General features: G+C 35.6%; 1 non-coding gene across 1 annotated transcript; it reads right to left on the reverse strand.

The window, feature by feature from the left end:
* Positions 1–3,962: 3,962 nt before the first annotated feature.
* On the reverse strand, positions 3,963–4,066 carry LOC111556747. The gene has a single exon (XR_002736476.2). It is a non-coding gene; the product is annotated as a U6 spliceosomal RNA (small nuclear RNA).
* Between the last annotated feature and the right edge of the window lie 6,323 nt (positions 4,067–10,389).

A 10,389-nucleotide genomic window follows, 5' to 3' on the forward strand; every position in this document is an offset into this window, starting at 1 on the left:
CTTCAATGGACAGGACGATGCCCACATTGGCAAAGGCAGAACTTCTTCACTCAATCTACTAATACAAATGCTAACCTCTTCCAGAAACACTTTTACAGACACACACAGAAGTAATGTTTTACCTGTTATCTGGGCATCCCTTAACCCAGTCACGTTGACACCTACAATTAATCATCACACATGGTAATATCATGTTCTTACTACTAACCCTTTGCAATCTCAATACACACTCATTCACAGATGAACCCACTTTAGTGGACAGACTTACTGATTTTCATTCTCTATTTTTCCCTCTTATCTCACTTTCCAAAATTTCGGACTCTTGGTTCAGATGTCATTTATTAATTCCTTCCCTCCTTGGAGTCTTTTAGCAGCTATTCTTAGCGCTCCTTCCTACTTTGGAGTCCATATCTATACTGTTAGTGGAGTTGCCTTCTGTTAGTAGGGTGCAGAGGAAAAATAAACCATAGCATAATCACTGTACTTTCAGTGAAGGAGAGCAGCTCAGTGTTGGGCTGATAGGAGATTGTACACAAGCAACCAATCAATGCAAAGGAGAGGGAAGAAAAAGAATATTGGGCTGAAGGAAGTAGGCCTATTTTTGTCCAAATATCCACATGTTGTATTGTTGGGATAAGAATTAGACAATTTTATGTTAGTCAAAATGGAGACCTATCACTGTCACCTCTCTCTCCTTACAGATACAACCTTTTCACTTGCTTTTGGCTAAGACTTTTAAAACGGTTTCAAATATTTATTGTCTAAATAAGACAAGAGAGTTAAAGTGAAAATATCTGTGATCATTAACATGTTGAGGTTACTTTTGTTTTTCAAAATAAATTATATCTGATTGAAATTTTTTACACAACCTTATTGAGATATAATTCACATATCATACTACATACATTTAAAGTGAACAGTCTGTTTATTATTTCATTCCCTCTGATATCTTTAGGCTTCGTTTGCTTCTCTTTTTCTAGATGGTTGAGGTAGAAGATTGAGATACTGATTTCATATCTGAGGGGCAAAAACATCACCTGCTTGGTTTGAGAGTCAGAGATTGTACAAAATTAAGAGAGACCTTTGGACCCCCAGAAATCTATTAGCAAGAAGACTGAGAGATCTATTCAGTTGTGTCAGTGGCAAATATCATTTCCTGGCCTCAGTTCTTGAATTCAGCCAAGAAAGATCTCAGAGCCAAACTTTTAAGCAAGCAAGCATTTTCAGCTGTGAAAGCAAAAACACACTCTGGAGGTGGGAAATGGATGGGCCCAGAGTTGTCAACTCCATCAAGGGCCAGAGTTAGTCTTTTCTTTTTGTGTTCGAATAGGTTATGATAGCTCCTGTCATCTAAGGGACTTCTCCTACTGGTTGGGAGGGGGAAGATTTGTCCCTAAATGGGTTCCTTGTTGGAACTGTTTTGGCAGCCATCCCTCACAATGAGGATCAAAACCACAATGTAAATGTACTATAAAGAAGCTATAGATTCCTCTAGTGGTCATAGGGGAGAATGCATGTGTGTTCCCAGGGTCTCTCCTGGCTCTTTGAAACTCGGTTTCTGCCCTTCTTAATAGTCAGAAACATCTGTTCCCTGCTCATATCTAGCTAACTGCCTACTCTGTCACTTGCGGATGCATGTTATGTTTTATGAAAAAAAGAAAAAGGAAACATGACTAAGAGGATGGTACCATGAGCCCTGAGGGCAGAATTGAAATTCATGGGAAATTATTCCCTGGCCTGAGACCTACTCAAAGAACTGCCAAAATTTGACTGATTGGATGTCACAATTTCTGTGAAGTAGTTTCTTCCTTTTCCTACTGATTTTTTGTTTTTCTTTTGAACTAGAATACTTATAGTGGCTATCCTCTGCCTATCCAGATATTGTATGTTGGGTGTTTGTTGAGGAAAGGGAGGCCAATTACTTATCTCTTTACTTTCTCAGACCCACAGATTTGGAGAAGGCACACCTGAGGTGCTGTAACTAAGCAACTACATTTGAGTCTCTTTATTTATACCTGGACCTGATTTAGATGTTGAGATTATGGACTCTGAACTAATGCTATAAGGATGAGACTAGAGGTAATTTGGAGGGGATAGAGTACATTTTACACAGTTGTTTTGTATGGAAGTTGTTTGTGTGACTTGTCATGCATTTCTGCCCAAAGCCCCACATGCATAATCATGAGGGCCTTAGTTGGCTTGTACTCCATATCTGGCCTTGGGATCAGAACTGGTCCTTCTGTTTCTGACACCAAGAGGGATTAACTTGCCAGAACAGGCTAGCCCCCTGGAATGGATCAGGGAGGGAAGAGAAATATGCATACGTCCAGGCTTCTAAGATTGTGAGATATGATAAGAGAAACAGAAAAAAAAAAAGGCTTATCAGGACTGCACTTAGGTGAACCTAATGATTAACCATAAATCACAGATGGGTAGTATATATATTGCTCTGGGAATAGCTAGCTGGAAGTCTCACCTGAGGGGAGGACGCTCTGCCCAGGACCCTCAACTGGGACTCCAACCTGGCTGTTCATTGAGGGGCTACCCCAGCCAGAAGGTTATATGTTGTGAGTACTCAATTTGATGTATTAAGCTTTCTTTGTTCTTCTCTATTCTTCTCTCCCTCTTTATGTTTACTATAATTGTTTAATTTCTTATACTCCCTTTCCCTTACAATTAATAAAGTTTTTCTCCATGAAACCGAAAGTGCGGCTATCTTGAATTAGTCTTATTCAGAACAGCAGTAGAGGGATATGACTCACTGGATACTTAAGGGAAGACTGTGGTGGGCTCTAGTATGGCCCCCAATGAACTTTGCCTCCTGGTTCATGCTCTGATGTAATTTCCTTTACTGAATGTGGGCTCTACTTATTTACTTGATTCTAGTGAACAAATATGGCAGAAGTAAAGAGATGTCACTTCTGGTATTATGTTTTAAAAAGAGTTTTCCATCTTGGGAATCCTTTCTTGTTTCTCTGTCACTCTAACTTTAGTTGTCTCTATCTCTTACTTTTCTTTAAAGAAAGCAAGGTTGTCACAGTGTCTGTATTTCTGTGGAACTGGCCACATGTTAAGCCAACAGCCTCTTGAGGGTGCTTAGAAGCAGTTCCTCCTCCACATGAGCCTAAAATGACTGCGGTCAACATTTTGATTGCAGCTTTGTGAAATACCCTTAGTTAAATTCATCCAACTACATTGTTCCCAAATTCCTGCCCTACAGAAAACTGTAAGATAATAGGTGGTCTGTGTTTTCAGCTGCTAAGTTTTGGGATAATTTGTTACACAGCAATGAATAATGAATACATTGGGTTACGAAATGCCTTACTAAACCTCAGCTCTGGCTTCTGTAAATCCTTTTAAATAACAAAAGATGAGAGGAAATGGCATGTTATAGCTCCCAGAAATTATGGTTCTCTTTAGCTGTAATGCATTTCTTTTGCTAAAACATAGAAAGCGGGCATATTCATTACCCATGACACACATACTAAAGCGATATTTTTATTTGTAAATACTACAACAAATTTCAAGTATGTCATCTAAGAAGCTGTTCAGTGTTGATAAAGCTGTTCTTCAGTTGTCCCAGAGGGGATTTTAGAAAAGGATAAGATTCAAGCACAAATAAATTGCTTAGTACTAATATATATTATTTACGCATATATATGTAATATATATACAATATATCAATATATATATATACTTTATGAGACCAAAATAATAAGATAATCAAACTCTCAGCCTGAATTCATTGGTCATCTGAGAGACTGAATTTCATTGTTCTGTCTTGAAATTTAGAAGAGTGTGTATTTCACTGAAGTTACACATAAAAAATGGATCAGTTATACCAATGATTTTTTAAAATCATTGTAGCCTTGGCTACGAAATAAAAAACAAAATAAAATATGTCACCCCAAATCTGATTAAATTAATATAAAAGTTAAATTGACATTTCATAAGTTATTTTTAAAAATATGGAACACATCATGAATTTGTGTGTCATCCTTATGCAGGGGCCTTGCAAATCTCTATATCATTCCAATTTTAGTATATGTGCTGCTGCAGTAAGCATGCTAACTTTTGTTCCAATAGAATCCTTATCCCCTTAGCAATTTGATAAAGAATATAATAAATATATGCCATCACTAATTTGAAATTGAATTATTTGCTACTTAGGTTTTTATAGGTACCGTGCTAAATGAGAATATTAGCAATGCATGTATTTTTTCTACTTAATGGTTAATAGTTTGTCTTTCCATTTTGCCTATTTTTTGTATGCCTGGAAATTAAGAGATAGATGTATTTATATCTTATTATCTTCTTCTTCTTTTTTTTTTTTTGCCCCAGAACATGCTTTTAAATCATTGTTCCTTACTGTCATACACTGCTTCTTATTGATTAGATATTTTTTTACTGAGCAAGTTGGTTATATCAATAAATTGTCAGACTTAGTTATAACATTAACAGAAAGATAATACAGATAGTACCTTCTTAGTACTAAATAAAGAATGGTCCTTGAGGTCAAGAAGCATAGAGTCAAGGAAATTAAACAATTAAACAAACAATTGTGATTAAGTGTTTTAGGGGTATAAGTTAGGTACAAAGGATTTAACACCATTGATGATGGATTGTAAAATTTGAGTTATGGAAAAGTGAAGACAGGATGTCTTCATAAATGGTGACTCCATGTGAGGTAAATGGATTTGAGAGATTGACAAAGTCAAAGAATTATGAATGCAGATCTTAATTTTAGCACAAATTTGCTATGTGGCTGGAAGAGTTACCAAAATAATGAAAGGCTTCTTTTTTATGAAAGAGGTCTTCTTCATCACCCTTAACTTATAGGAGGATTTGGAATTGTGCTGTGAGTCAGAGAAGGGGAACGTGTGTTTGTTTCAACATTCTAGGAAAAACTACATTATGTCTCCACCAACCTACAGTAGTGAGAGAGAAAATCTGTGGCCATGATACCATGTGATATATGTATTTGATACCATGATTCTAGAACTAAATTCCCTTAATTTTAAAACAAATATTGGTACTAATTCCATTAAGCCCAACATTCCTCTGTAAGTTTGCCTCTACCAAAAATCTTGAACACCTGTTTTTATTTTCTTTTTGTCAAATGGACTCCTATTTCATTTCAGTGTTCTGAGTTGCATGATCTCATGCCCCATCTTCCTTCTCAAAACTTTCATTATGCTTTCTAAAGCTCTTGATCTGTGACAACCTTGCTCTCATTAACTTAGAATAAAATGGAAATAGGGCCAATTTTTGTCTGGCCTGCTTTGCTTCTCTAATGTCACGTCACTCTCTCCCCAGCTCACCACGTTCTAGCATCGTTGATTCTCTGACTCTACATCATGCTATATGCTTTCCTTTTCCAGGTACTTTGCACTTGATTTCCCTTATGTCTGAAAATTCATCTGCTGGTTATTTGGTAACCAACTCCTTCCATTCCTTCAGATCATAATTTAGGTTGTCTCTACATGAAGTCTATCCTCCTTACCTTCTATCACCTTAATTTATAGCCTCTCACACACAATATTATTATCTATTGAATCTCCCTTCTAATTCTGTTTCATTGGCTTGATTTTGTTGTGTGTTTATTTTTTGTTTATTGTTGGTAAGTCTCACTTCATAATGAGAATATAAAACCTGGGGGTTCTGGGTGGCTCAGTCAGTCAAACATCCAACTTTGGCTCAGATCATAATCTCGCAGTTCGTGAGTTCGAGACCCACATCGGGCTCTCTGTTGTCAGCACAAAGCCTCCTCTATCTCTCTCTCTCTGTCCCTCTCCTGCTCTCTCTCTCTGTTTGAAAAATAAATTAAAAAATAACAAAGTATAAATAAAACTTAAATGTTTAATGCAATATTGCTTTCAATATACTAGTAGCAAGCATTTTTGTATTGTCCATTCTGTGTGAAGTAGTAGGCATTGAATAGTATAAGATATGCAGTTTTTTTTTCCAACACGTAGTCACCAAAAAAGAAAAACAAAGTAAAAACAATTTAGTACATGGGAAGCAATATTGCATTAAACATTTCTTAAGGGTTCTGAGACAGTTAATGTATTCCTGAAATTTAGATTATTATAAATGAGTCATTTTCAGCAGGGAACATTCTTATTTTTCTTAAAATTGAAGTCTTTTATTCAGGATACCATTATTTTTAAGATACTTAACTTTATGTGTTTTTTTCTCTTCTTTCCACAAAGGCAAAGAAATGGGCACTATAAAAGGAACAATCACATTCTCTGATCCCTTGTAATCATTCAAATAAGCTAATTATTAATATGTAGCTTTTCAAGTTTTGAATCTTCAAACTCACACACTTTGAGGGAGAAAAATGAAGTAATTAGACCTGGTTTTTGTGAATACCCCCATTTACGGAATATATATTATGGGCTACATTGCTAGGTGCTTTGTCCTCTCTCATTCTATGCCATTTAATTTTTGGCTTGTACTAACAATGTTGTGATTACTAATAACAATAAGAAGATAAATAAGACAAGACAAAAAAATAAGAGGAAACTCAGTTTGAGAGATTAAGAAGTTTCTCAAAGGTAGTTATAAAAGTGTGTGTGATGGTTAATGTTATGTGTCAATTTGGGCCACAATGCCCAGATATTTGGTGAAATATTATTCTCTACATATCTGGGTGTTTCTGTGAGGATGGTTTGGGGTGATATTGACATTTAAATCCATGGGCTGTCTGTAAAACATATTGTCCTCCATAATTTGGGTGGGCCTCATCCAATCAGTTGAGGGTCTGACTATAATAAAGACTGATCTTTGAGCAAGTTGAAATTCTACTTGCAAATGACACTCAGACCAGGACTACAACATCAACTTTTCCCTGGATTTCCAGTCTGCATATTTTGGAACTTGTAGTCTTCATAACCATATGAGTCATTTCCTTAAGATAAATCTCTGTAGATATACACATGCTGTTGATTCTGTTTCTCTGGAGAACTCTGAAAAATACAGAGTGGATCAAGGATTATAACCCATAACTATCTGATCCCCAAACCCCCCTAGTTTTACCAAAATACACAATATACCTTCTTGCAAAAGATAAACCTCCAAGAAAGATTTGGTCAGACTTCAGAGTATAGCATATTTTAGCTGATAGTTTAGGCAATTGGGTAGGAACCAGGCTGAAAGACTAAAGTTATAAATTGATATAAAGGAGAAATAGCAGCATTGTACAGTAGTTGAGAACACAGAATTGAGAACAGGAAGCCCAGTGTTTCAATTCCAGCTGTACTGTCTAACTGGGAGTACCTGGGCAAGTTCTTTAACCTCCCTATAATGAAACTTGTAGGAACCCACCCAGTTCTGCTTGGATCTAGATCCTTTTTAACTGTTTTGTTCATTCCAGTTTGCTTTACCTATGTGTTATTTGCTTCAAACTGCTACAGTAGGGACTCTATTCAGAGGACTCCCATTTGCAACTAAAGCTGTTTTGACTACAGGTAGACAGATAGGACGTGCCTGGAAGCTTATAACTGCCTGGGGTATTGTTAGCCAAGGACTAACTGGTGTAGTAGGGTGAAAATTCAGCTCATTTGTCTTCGAGATAATATATAAGGCCTAATTTATATTCTAGAACTTCCCTCTGGGATAAGGCCATGCTTAGCTAGAAATTACACCTTACTTGGTTTCTTTATCTTTCCAACCTGCTTCCTCCATTTCCTTCTGGTTTCTCCTGGGAGCACTTTCTAGATAAATCATTTGCTTAATAATCCTCTTGCCAGTCTCCTTTGGGGAAAATTGAATAAAGACATCAAGTTTCTCATCTCTACAGTTGGAATGTACTCTTTAAGTCAAAGGTTGTTGTGACGGTTAAGTGAATTAGTACATACAGAACACTTATAACAATAACTAACACATTTAATGTGATAAATATGTCTTAGTATATTAATTACAAAATACTGAAACAATATATGTTCAATTAAAACCACAAAAAACTTGTCGAATGCTTACTATGTAGTATACACATTCTATGCATCAAAAAACAAGTAATCAGCTATCCCATATTTACTCTCAAGTATATTCAATCTACATAGAGAGACAAGCTAATATTAATAAATGCAACCTAGTCAATATAATGATAGCAGTACATATTGAGTGCTAATGGTTTTCTGAATAGTAATATAAAAAAGTCATCTTGGGAACAGAACTCAGCCCAAGTAATCAAGGAAGATATTTGTCAAAATGGCTAAGTAGGGATTACACAGTTCAAAAAGTGTGGAGGATTATGGGGAGTGAAATAGAGACAATATATGCAATGTTTGAAGTATTTGGAAGAGTTTTGCAAATTATTATTATTTGAGTTGAGTGTAGATGTGTCTGCTTATGTGCATTTGTCTGTAAATGTATGTCAAAGTATGTGGTGATATATGTGTGTATGTGTGTGTGTCTAGTTGGGAGTGTATTGTGCATGGCAGAGAGAGTAAGAGAGAAGGTATATACATGAATCTGTGTTGAGGTGTATTTAGGGGCTTAGGATTGGCATGGAGGCTGAAGAGATAGGCAGAAACTGTGTTAGCATTCTGATATATTCAGGAGTTTGTACTTTATCTTAAAGGCAATGTCAAGTCAAGGATAGATTTTAGTAGGGGAATGGAATATTAGACAAGTTTGGCAACCGTTTAGAATGGAATTGAGGGAAAGGATGGTAAATAGGTTTTCAACTCATATGTCAACTCTGATCAATTGGTAGTGGCTGCCTGGAGTTCTTGTTGAGGAGGATTTTGAGGTCTTGTCCAGGTTAAATTGGAAAGAACTCCATGACTGAGTATCAGTGTCTTCCATTTATTTCTCATGTCCTAACCCTTTCTTTATTGAATCTGTCCCCTAAAGTGCATATCTGTTATAGAAATCAGATGTAGATCAACTGATATCATCATAAAAATACAGATGAAAAACTTTTTTTCTCTGAATGATTCTAACCTTGAAAATGCAATAAAATTTTTACTTGTCTTAGGAAAAAATATATGGGTTAGCACAGACATTAACACATAGATATATATTAAAATTATTAATTTTATCATTATAACCCATATAATTTTAAACACTTTTTGGAAAGTTTGTAAACTTTGAAAGTTTGTAAACACTATTTGGAAAGAATGCTCTGGTAATCCATATGTGTAGTATCAGAATAGAAAGAAAACCAAACACATAAATAAGAAGAAAGTTTTAAGACCAAATATTATGAGAGATTATTGTGTTTGTAAATATATAGACTGTGCCAAAATTTTCCCCCCTTTACTTCAGTTAGACTAAATACCCCTTGTTTGTGTTTTGCATATTACCCTACTGATTTAGATTTAATTGACTAAATGTTATAAAATATTCCAGAGTCATCTTTACATAATAAGTACTCCCTCATAGTCCAAAGAACAAAGCATTTGGAGCCAGACAAGCCTACTTTAGAATCCTGACTTTGTCACTTACCAACATTTGGATCTCAGACAAGATTTCCTTGGTATGTCCCCTCTCTAAACATGTAGTACTAACTTAATAAAATTATTATGAGGTTCAAATTCAATAATATGAATGTATACAAAACACAACTTATAGAATAGTGTAATAAGTCCTGTTGAGTTTTGAAAATACAGTTCTTATGTCACATTATGTTAATTGTTTGAAAAAAGACTAAAGTAATTTTGAAATTAATCACACGCTAAGAAATGTTTAAAAACAAAAAATCCCTAAAATACACATTTATTTTTAGTCCATTACATACTAAAATGTTAGATACTGGAGTCACTAATTTATTTTTTTTTTCAACGTTTATTTATTTTTGGGACAGAGAGAGAGAGAGCATGAACGGGGGAGGGTCAGAGAGAGAGGGAGACACAGAATCGGAAACAGGCTCCAGGCTCTGAGCCATCAGCCCAGAGCCTGACGCGGGGCTCGAACTCCCGGACCGCGAGATCGTGACCTGGCTGAAGTCGGACACTTAACCGACTGCGCCACCCAGGCGCCCCTGGAGTCACTAATTTAAAAATTCATGGTTCACATAATAATAAGCTAATAGTACAAACAGAGATATATGTGTGCCTCACTCTCCATTAAACAAAGTGCAACTTGAGTATGATTTCTTAAGAACCCCATAAGAGAAAATCACATAGTAATATTAAATATAAATTTAACTATAAATTGATTTTTATAGAACTATTCTGAATTGCTTTTATAGCACATGGTTATTAATACATGAATTCTGAATTGAGACATGGCTTCAAATACCATTGCTCTTTCCAAAATGCCCACACAGAGATTAGATGTGAGAGTAAATAGATCTTTTCACTTTTAATGGTTAATAATTACCCTTCCAAATGATACCTTCATTGATAATACCACTTTATATACAAATTGTGTTTGATT

This window comes from Felis catus, chromosome A1 (genome assembly GCF_018350175.1).
Source record: "Felis catus isolate Fca126 chromosome A1, F.catus_Fca126_mat1.0, whole genome shotgun sequence".
NCBI classification, from domain to species: Eukaryota; Metazoa; Chordata; class Mammalia; order Carnivora; family Felidae; genus Felis; species Felis catus.